The following is a 9,416-nucleotide window of genomic DNA, read 5'->3' on the forward strand; positions in this document are numbered from 1 at the left end:
AAGTAGGCAGGTCTGGTCACCGTGAGGAAACTGAGGCAGACACACCAGGAACGTGCTGAGGGAGCACCCGGTTTTGTCTGGCACCAAATCCCACCACTTCACCAGTGGGTGACTCTGTGCTGTAACTTTCTCTTTATTCGATTCTTTTTTTAAAGCTTTTTTTATTGATTTTTTTTTTTTTTTTTTTTTTTTTTAGAGAGAGGGGATCATGCCCTCAAGCTGGGACATGTACCCTGACGGGCAATCAAACTGTGACCTCTAGGTTCATAGGTCAATGCGCAACCAAATGAGCCACACCAGCCAGGCATCTTTATTTGATTCTTGATTACACATCCGTCAAAGCCCACTGTTGGCGTAACGCCCACGTGTAACCCGGTAACAGGGAATGTTCCATGAGGCCCAAGTCAGTGCGTGCAATGCGGCTTCCCGCCTGCAGCGTGATCCATGCCTGAGGTGACGTCAGAAGAATGTTCGTGCCGCATTGGGGTGTATGGGGCGGGGGGGGGGGCTCGGCGTGGGCCTGGGGTCTCCTGCGTGGTGTGTTTTGCAGACTGAGGGCAGGTCCACAGCAGCTCTGCGTCCAGGAAGGGCATGTCAGCGTCCTGCAGACACGGCCTGCGGCCAGGAGAGGCCTGTCCTGTCTGGGCAGCAGCTCAGAGGGGGCCCTCGTCACATGGGGCTCTTCCCACTGGTTTCTGAACAAAACGGTTCTGTGTCAGCTCACATGTTATGAGCTGAGCTATCAGGGGTCTTCAGAGAAGCGGAGCCAGTGGGGCAGAGAGGGAGTGAGGGGAGAGTGTGATTCCTCGGGGGACTGGCTCTCACAGGCGTGGAGTGTGAGCGCCAGGCCACATCTGCAGGCTGGAGACCCAGGGCAGTCAGTGTCCGAAGGCTCTGGAGCCGCCCGCTCCTGCTCAGGGAGGCCAGCCTTTCCCGGGAGCCCTTGGACTGGTGAGGTGAGGCCCACACACTGTGAGCGTAATCTGCTGTATTTGCTAAAAGTCCACTGATCTCCTCTTAATCTCGTCTAAATCATACCTCCAAGCAACAGCTAGGATCACGTCTAACGAATGTCTGGTACCAGGGCCCAGGAGGTAGCCATCCTAGCCTTTTACTCACATACGAACGTGTCCCCATAATGGCATCAGGGTCCAGCCCCCCCACAGGAGTCAGGGCTTAGGGCTCCTTCAAGGTCAACCCTGTTGTTAAAGTTCCTTGTTTGGGCCTCTTCTGGGCAGTTTGTGGCCGTCATTGCGAGCTGGGCGGGAGGGTGTGCCAGGCACACGGCCTCACAGGGCTCATCTCCTTCTGAGGGCGATTCCAGCGCCCGTGCGCGTCACTGGGGCAGCGCCCCCGCTGCCTGGGGCGTGGTCCTCCGTCGCTCCCGCCATCCTCCCCTCCTCCCAGCTCCAACCTCAGAGCCAGAGGGTCTGGACGGGTCAGACTCGAGGGTCATGGTCAGGACACCCGCCGCTCTGAGCTGACCAGGGCCGGCCATGGGGGCCCTGACCACCTGCGTTGGTGCCAATCTCCCCCTCTGACGGGTGCGCAGGGATTCCTATCAGCCTCACTCTGCAGCTGGGCTCTGTGGTGGGCCCTCCGGCTGATCCTAAAGTCACCATGGGCACCAGGGTCCTAGCTCCCATCCTGTCCACAGGCCGACTCGGCCCTTGGCCACTAGATCAAAGGAAGGGCAGGCAGGGAGGTTTGGGTTTTATCCGTGGGCAGAGACTTGCTGTGTCCAAGTTTCAGGCTACAGGAGGCCTGATGACCTCACCCCCACCACTGGCGGGGCCCTGGGGCAGGGCCTTGTGGGCTTGGCTGGTTTCTGCTGGACTTCCCAGCTGCACTGAGCAAGTTCGAGTCGGGGCCCCCATGGAGCAGACGGTGAGGGGCCACGGCGGGGCCACTGGGGTGCTGTGGGAAGTGGAAGGACCCAGTGACTGCCTGCAGACACACAGCGGCCCCCCATCTCCAGGCCTTTGGCAGCTGGGGGGTGGGCCCTGAGTGTGCCCGGAAGAGCAGAGCCGTCCTGGGTAGCAGCTAGAATGCGTGGTGGGGCCAGGGCGGGGGGCTTCCATGAACTTGTCTGCCCTGTGGGAAGGCACAGGCCACCTCCGTGGAGGTGGCAAGCAGGATGCAGGAGCGACCCAAGGGCTAGGAAACACACAGGCGTGGCTGCCTGCACAGCCACGGGCCGCACAGGGCCTTACCTGCATGGAAAACAAGCCCTGAGATTCGGGGATGTTTGTTACAGCAGCAGAGCCTGGCCTGACTGACCCACAAGTCTGTGGAGACTGGGGTTGTAGTTCACACCCAGGCTCCCAGGTTCCTTCTCTGGCTGTGAGGATGGAGGTGACGCCGTGGGGAGCTCAGCGTGGCCCCGACCCAGGGCGACACTGATGTGTTAGCCTCTACTTCCCAAAGCCTAGCTCTGGGCCTGCATCTCCAGGGGAGCCTTCCCCACCAGCGGCGTCCTGGCTGCCGTTCCCACCTGCATGCAGGGAGGACGGACAGGAATGTGTGGTCCAGGGGGGCCAGGCTGGGGGGGGAGGGGTGGGCATGGGAAGGAGGCGCCGTGCCAGGTCCGTGCCCTGAGTTCTGTGTGTGTGGCCGGGGTGGTCAGCCATCGTCCTGCTTCCCATAAACGCTGCGCGCACTGACAAAGAATCCCACATACTCGGAGCAGCACCTAATTATCCTGATTGATGAACTCTCCGTGCCCGTGAGCCCGGGACCCGGCGTCCTACAGTCCCCAGTGAGTCTGGGGTCTGGCCGCCTCCTGCCGCAGCCGCCACGGTTCTTGTCATTACGATCATCCTGAGTGTTTACAGTGGCCCGGCCCCTGGGGAGAGGCCCTCACTGCGAGTTCACAGCAAGGTCAAAGGCGGTCAGAGCCGTGGGCAGTGACAGGATGTCTGTGTGGAAGCTGCCTGGGGCCTCGATGGCGGCCACCCCACATCGACCCCGGGCCCCAGTTCTCACGACGCCTCCAGGAGATAAGGAAGGAGGCGAGAGCTCCGGGTGAGAGGCCCTTCCTTAGCCACAGGGGAGCGCCCGTGGCTGTGGCAGATGCCACCCGCTGTCAGGAGCACGTCTGTCGTTCCTCAGCACCTCCCCTCAGGGCGCTAAACAGCCGTTCCCCGAGATGGGCAGGGCCTCTCCTCTCAGCTGGGGCCCCGCCGTGGCCCCTCACTGTCTGCTCCAGCGGGGCCCTGACTCGAACTTGCCCTGTTGGGGTGGCGAGCTCGGCTGCAGCACAAACCCGACTCCGTTTCAGAGGCAAAGAGCCTCCGCCCAGCCCCTCAGGGTGTTTAGAGCCTTTAGGTGCGTGTGACTCTGAGTACTTCACTGCTCATAGCAAAGCCCAGGCTCAACACAGCTGTTCTCTCCCTGGGTAAGTAATGTACACGCATGTGTGTGTGTGTGTGTGTGTGTGTGCATCCGTACACATGCGCATACATGTACATGTGTGTACACACTGTGTGCGGATATGTATGCATTCACATGTGTTCGTGCATGTGGGCATTCATATGTGCACACATTGCACGCGTAAGAACCTCACTTGTCAGAGCTCACCCACCGCGTGAGTCTCAGGAAGATCGCACTGAGGGTGGTTTGGGAGCTGAGCTGGCAGAGGAAAGTCGGGGTGCCAAGGGGACACAAAGGAAGAGTGACGTTCTCCCAGCCTGAGAGCGGGAGGTCTGAACAAGATGGGAACAGCGGCGTGGAGAAGGCGCAGCCGAGGGCTACGCTCCTTTCTCAGGGGAAGTGAAGTTGCAACTTGGTACAGTGGGGCCTTGACTTACGAGTGTCCCGACTAACGAGTGTTTTGAGATACCAGCTGTCTCTCGGCTGGTTTTTCGCATTGAGTTGGTAGAGTACTTTGAGTTAACGAGCTCCCTAACGAGCTCCTTAACGAGCTCGGTCTCGGAATGAACTCGTAAGTCAAGGCCCCACTGTACTAACATGAGGGTGAAGACCAGGAGGTAATGACAGGATACAAAGCCGGAGCCCCCACTGTGGGGTGAGGGAGCCCCGAGGAGCAGGGGCCCTGGCCTCAGAGCAGAGCCGGCAGTTACGGTTCTCGGCTGACGAATCTGGTCCCCCTTTCCCGGCGCCTCAGTGGAGGAGACCCACGCACGCAGACCTGAAGCTCTGACAACAAAAAGCAGGCGCCTCTGATGGTGGAGACCAAGCATTTCCTGGAACGCAGTCCGAGGGGGATTTATTGCTCCTTATAGTCGGCGTGCATTCCACACGGTTTTACAAGACACACTGTGAACTTTTCAGTGCAGAACTCCATATGGCAGGGATGTGCCTGGGACTCAACCCAGTGGTGTCTGCGAGAGAATTCTCACCGGAACCTTCTCTGGACCCCAACCCCGGGATAACCTTGGAGCCCAGGGAGCCGGGGTAACCTGTCCCCACAGAGCATCTGAGACCAGCTCCCCCACGAGAAGGACCGAGCCTGTTCAGGGCGCTTTTTAAGAAATGTGGGCGAGCCTGGCTGGCGTGGCTCAGTGGTTGAGTGCTTGCAGGCTCGATCCCCAGTGTGGGGCGTGCAGGAGGCAGCTGATCGATGATTCTCTCATTGATGTTTCTCTCTCTCCCTTTCCCTTCTCATCTCTCCAAAATCAATTAAAATATATTTTAAAGATGTGGCAGGAGATAGCCAGACCGGCTGACCTGAGGCATGTGGTGGAACCAAGAAGATGGAGGGTTTGGAGAGGAATCTAGGACATGAAATCAACAGAACAAAACTCATGGCTAATGGAGGGGTCGCAGAGGCCCCGAAGGCAAGCAGACGGATCGCGCCAGCCTGGCCTGCTGGGAAGACAGGGCCTGCGGGGACGCAGATGTGAGGAGCCGTGGGTCTGAGCCAGGGCGCTGGGTTGGTCCCTGAGGACCTGGTGAAGGTGCCTCGGGGACTGAGGTTCAGGAAGAGCCTGGGCTGGGGTGCCCTTTGGGGTACCCATGGCTGGTAGATGACAGTTGCAGCCCTGAGAGTGGATGAAGTCGTCGGGTGCATGTGGGGGCGGCCTTGGCAGCAGATGGCCAGCACAGCACCACCCAGGCGGCCGGCGTAGGGCGCCAGGCAGATCAGCGTGCCCAGAGGGCGGTGTGTCCTCACCAGTGCAGTGCCCAGTGGGTTCCCCGTGTGCCCAATGGGCCTTCAGGAATTCCACCGGGTTCTCCCCTCCAGCACGGCTTCCAGAACGTTCCGGTTCGCCCAGCCGCGCTTTTCAGCCTGCCACACCTCACCGTTCCAGGTTCCCTCGCTCCCTCTGCCACAGGAGGGGAGCAAATATCGAAGACGTAAATTTTTAACGATTTAATGAAGAACTAATATTATGCAATGTTAAAACCATCACAAATGAGAGAGAAAATCATAGTGTAAGACTCAAGGACAAAGCTCTGCTCTTCTACTTACAAGCTTTCTACATAGAAATATCCAAGAACAGCAACTCGGGCAGAACACTCCCCCCGACCCCGCACCTGCGTTTTAAGTAACGACCAGCGCTGTGGGTTTCTGAACGTCATAAACTATCCTGACATTCTTGGCGATGCAAAAACCACATGTTTAATATGAGTGAAAGATGATTTAAAAATTTATGGGTTACTCTTGGAAAAAGTCAAATTTTCTACTTGCATATAATACAAACCAGTCTATCTTTTAAAGTAAGATCCAAAACAGCCCTAGGTAACTGTTCAAAACTATGTATAAAAGATGTAGGCAAACAATGATGCCATTTGTCTTAACATTTCGTGTTTCAGTCGCTCTGTGAAACGGTGCGGTGCCGGCTGAGCCTCAGCCTCGCATGTGAAGGCGGGCGTGAGCGCTGAGTGCACAGCATGGGCCTGGCCCGCAGCGCCCGCTCAGGCAGCCTGCGCGGGTCTGCGTCCCGGCTGAACCCCGGGTGTCCCGGTCCACTGGGGCTCACATTCAAATACTCAGTCTCTCCGATGTCAGTGTGAGGGGGACCAGCGAGGACTGGGTGCTGGCACGTGAGAAGAAAAACGGCTTTGAAGGTGGACTAACAGGGCCAGGTCAGGGGTGCCTTCTCCCACGAGAAGGGGGTTTGAACTGGACTGCGATCCCCTGGGCTGTGGGTCTGGAGCCCGGGAACGCCCCAACCCAGCGTTTAAACAACCAGGAAACGGGGAGCAGGCGCTCCAGTGGCCCCACAGTCACTGCCGGAGGGAGGACACGGACATCCCTAGCACCTGTGCCATCGTGGGCCAGAGACTTACAGGATGAAACAGCGCACGGAGCTGAAGCCGGCACCGTCTGTGCTGGTTAAAATGTTTACTCGCCTCCAACAGCGGGTTAGGAAGCCAGGATGTGTAGACACGCGATGCATCTGTAGGGAATCCCAGGTATGCCTGTCTGGTTCCATGTGGCGTGCGGCTGTGCTGTCCCCGTGCAGCACACACAGAAGTGAGTGGCTGTGTCACCACATCAGTGCACAGAGGCTGGGGACCTCGCAGCCTCTGGTCCCCCTTCTCCTTCCCACAGTCCCCTCCAGCGTCACTCACGCCCACCACACGCACTTCTGCCCGTGGCACTACTACTGACGTCACTGACTTTCACTCCCTGTCCTGTGTCCAGTGCCTTCCAAGTCCCCCCAGTGAGCAGTGAGGGCACGGAGTGGAGAGGTCATCCTGGGCATGATGGGCCGGCCCTGGTGGCTCTGGCTGGGCCCCCGGGGGAGGGGCAGTGGCACTGGGGGGAGGAGTTGATGGCTCTGCCCCCAAGAATCCGCCTGCAGTGACCTGCTCCTGGCAGGACCGCCCAGTGCTGGGAGCTGAGGGCTCCAGGGCACAGCCCTCAGGCCTCACGGACTTAGGGTGGCTGCTGACTCTACCCTGACCCTCTCGCACAGACCTTCTCCATGAGGTGTCTCTGTCCCGGGTGCATCCATCACCCCCGCTCCTGCTCGGAGGGCCCAGGAGGTGGCCCCCGCATGGGCACACCCTGCCCTTCACCCCCTTCCCGGTGACCTCCCTTCCTGGGCCTTTCCAGGTGGGGACGGGCCACCCCTGGCCTCTGTCACCGGGCCCTCTGACGCGCCTTTCGAGTTTGTTTAAACAGCCGGACGGAGCCGCACAGGCGGCAGTCCCAGGCCAGCCGGGTGGCCTCGCTCTCCATGCGGACGTGTTGAGAGCACCTGTCAATCCCGGGACAGTTCGCTTCATGGATTTTCAGAGGGCACATGTCACTCAGCACAGATGTGGCCCTGGGGACTGGGCTGGGGGCAGATGGGGCCTGGGTGAGGTGGGGTGGGGATGGCGGGGTGGCTGCTCCTGGTGGCTCTGCTCTTCCCAGTTACTTGGGGGCCTGTGTCCATCCTCACACCCCTGGGTCTCCCCGCAATGATGCTGTACCTGTGAGCTTTCTCCAGGGAGCGTAGGGCCCCCTGGCAGGTGTGAGGGCTGCTGGAGGGCCAGCAGAGTCCCTGGGGGAGGAGGGGACTCAGTAACTGGGCTTATGACCCTCTGCAGCCTGGCCCTGGCTGCTTTGTCACCTCAACCTTTCACGTGGGGACAATGGCCCGGCCCAGGGCCTTGGGGAGCACGCAGGGCAACGCCGGCTGTCACAGGACGCAGAAGGCACAGGCACGAGGCTGAGCGGGCTGAGGGCTGCCCCTGGGCCGTCGCGTCACTGCTGACCGGCAGGCTGTCCTTGTGCCCGGCTGCGGCTGCGGCAGCCTCGCTTTGCATGCTGCTGACGGGAAGCGTCAGGGCTGGGCTAAGAATAGCAAACACCGAGAGAGAGAGCGGGAGCCCGAGGGCGGGCAGCTGCAGGTGGGCTGGCTCGGCAGGTGCCACCTGCTGTGACCACCTCGGGCCTGCTGCTCCACACGTCTTAAAGGCACCGGATCTGTTCGGGGGAGAAACTCTGGGGTGTTGCTGGCTCAATACAATGGAGGCTGAAGTCTGTACAGTAAGGAGGAGAGAGCTTCCAACAGCGTCCCGGCTCCTCCGTGAGGGCCAGGGAGTGAGCGTTCAGTGCTCCGCGCCCATCCTCTGACCCGCGCTCGGCCTGGTTCAGGAGGCCCGCAGGCTGGGGGGAGGGGAAGGGGGCAGCGGGGTTGGGGGGGATGGGTGACCCCACTTCCCACCCTGTGAATGTCAGCGAGATGCAAATGCTGCTGCTGCTGCGGCCACTATGCAAACAGCGTGAGGTTCCTCAAAAGTTAAAAATAGAACCACCATCCGACCCCCGATTCCCTTCTGGGTGTATCCGAGGAAAGAAAACACTAACCCCCAAAATGCACGCGCCCCCACATCTGCACCCCAGTTGTGGCGTTCTTCACAGTGGCCAAGACGTGGGAACAGCTCGGAGTCCACCCACGGGTGATGGGATGGCACCAAAGTGGATGGGCGTGTGCATCTACAATGGAACGACTCGGCCGTAAAGAGAGCGAAGTCTCGCCATGCCAGCCGTGGAGGGGCCCGAGGGGGTCACGCCCAGGGAGAAGCCAGCGGAGAAAGACACGCACTGCGTGGCCTCTCACACGTGAGACCTTGGAAAGCACACCCAGCACCACGCGCACGGACACAGGAGCAGAGCCGTGGCTGCGAGAGGAAGGGGCGGGCGGGCACCATGGGAGAAGGGGTCGGAGGGCACCGCGCCGGGGCCGAGATGGAGGAGTCGGGCAGTGGGCGGTGACCGTGGCGACCTTGGTGACGCCCCGTCACAGAACGTGGCCGCAGAACAAAGAACATGGATATCGTTTCTTTTCCTTTTTCTCCCGCCATCGGGGCCGACGGGCTTCTGTGGTCACACCTCACGGCGCGTGTGAGGCGGGTCGCCATGCCGTGCCTCTAACCCTGCGCGTACACCGTAACCTGGTCCGTTACGTCTATAAAACGGGAAACCCCCAAATGGCTTACACATTTTTTGAAAGTTTGTTTTCCCCTGGCTTTCCACCTAGTAAATGTTCGGTGACATTAGTCAGTGTTGTCACCGTTATGGGTTTATGGCCTCGCTCCTCCCTCCACGGTGCCTCCCGGGAACACACAGCAAAGGGCTCCCACGCCCAGCGAATGACCAAGGGGTGGGCGCACCCGCATAACCGCCTCCCAGCCACCTGTGGCCCTCCCAGTGCCCACGCCGTCCCCACAAACAACCACTGTCCCACCGCGAGAGCCGCCTCCCACGGCCATCCCGCTGCCAAATGCAAGGCCTGAGAGGCAGGCGAGGCCAGGAGCTCACAGCCCACCCTGCATCCCGCACCCCGCTTCCCGCACCCTGCTCCCCGCACCCCGCTCCCCACACCCCGCTCCCCGCACCCCACACCCCCCTGCACCCAGGCACCCCGCACCCCGCACCCAGGCACCCCGCATCCTGCACCCAGGCATACAGCTTGGGTTTTCCCTGGGGCCCGGGACTGGGTACCCCCCCGATC

This window comes from Myotis nattereri (assembly GCF_964212035.1).
Source record: "Myotis nattereri genome assembly, chromosome: 11".
Taxonomy (NCBI): domain Eukaryota; kingdom Metazoa; phylum Chordata; class Mammalia; order Chiroptera; family Vespertilionidae; genus Myotis; species Myotis nattereri.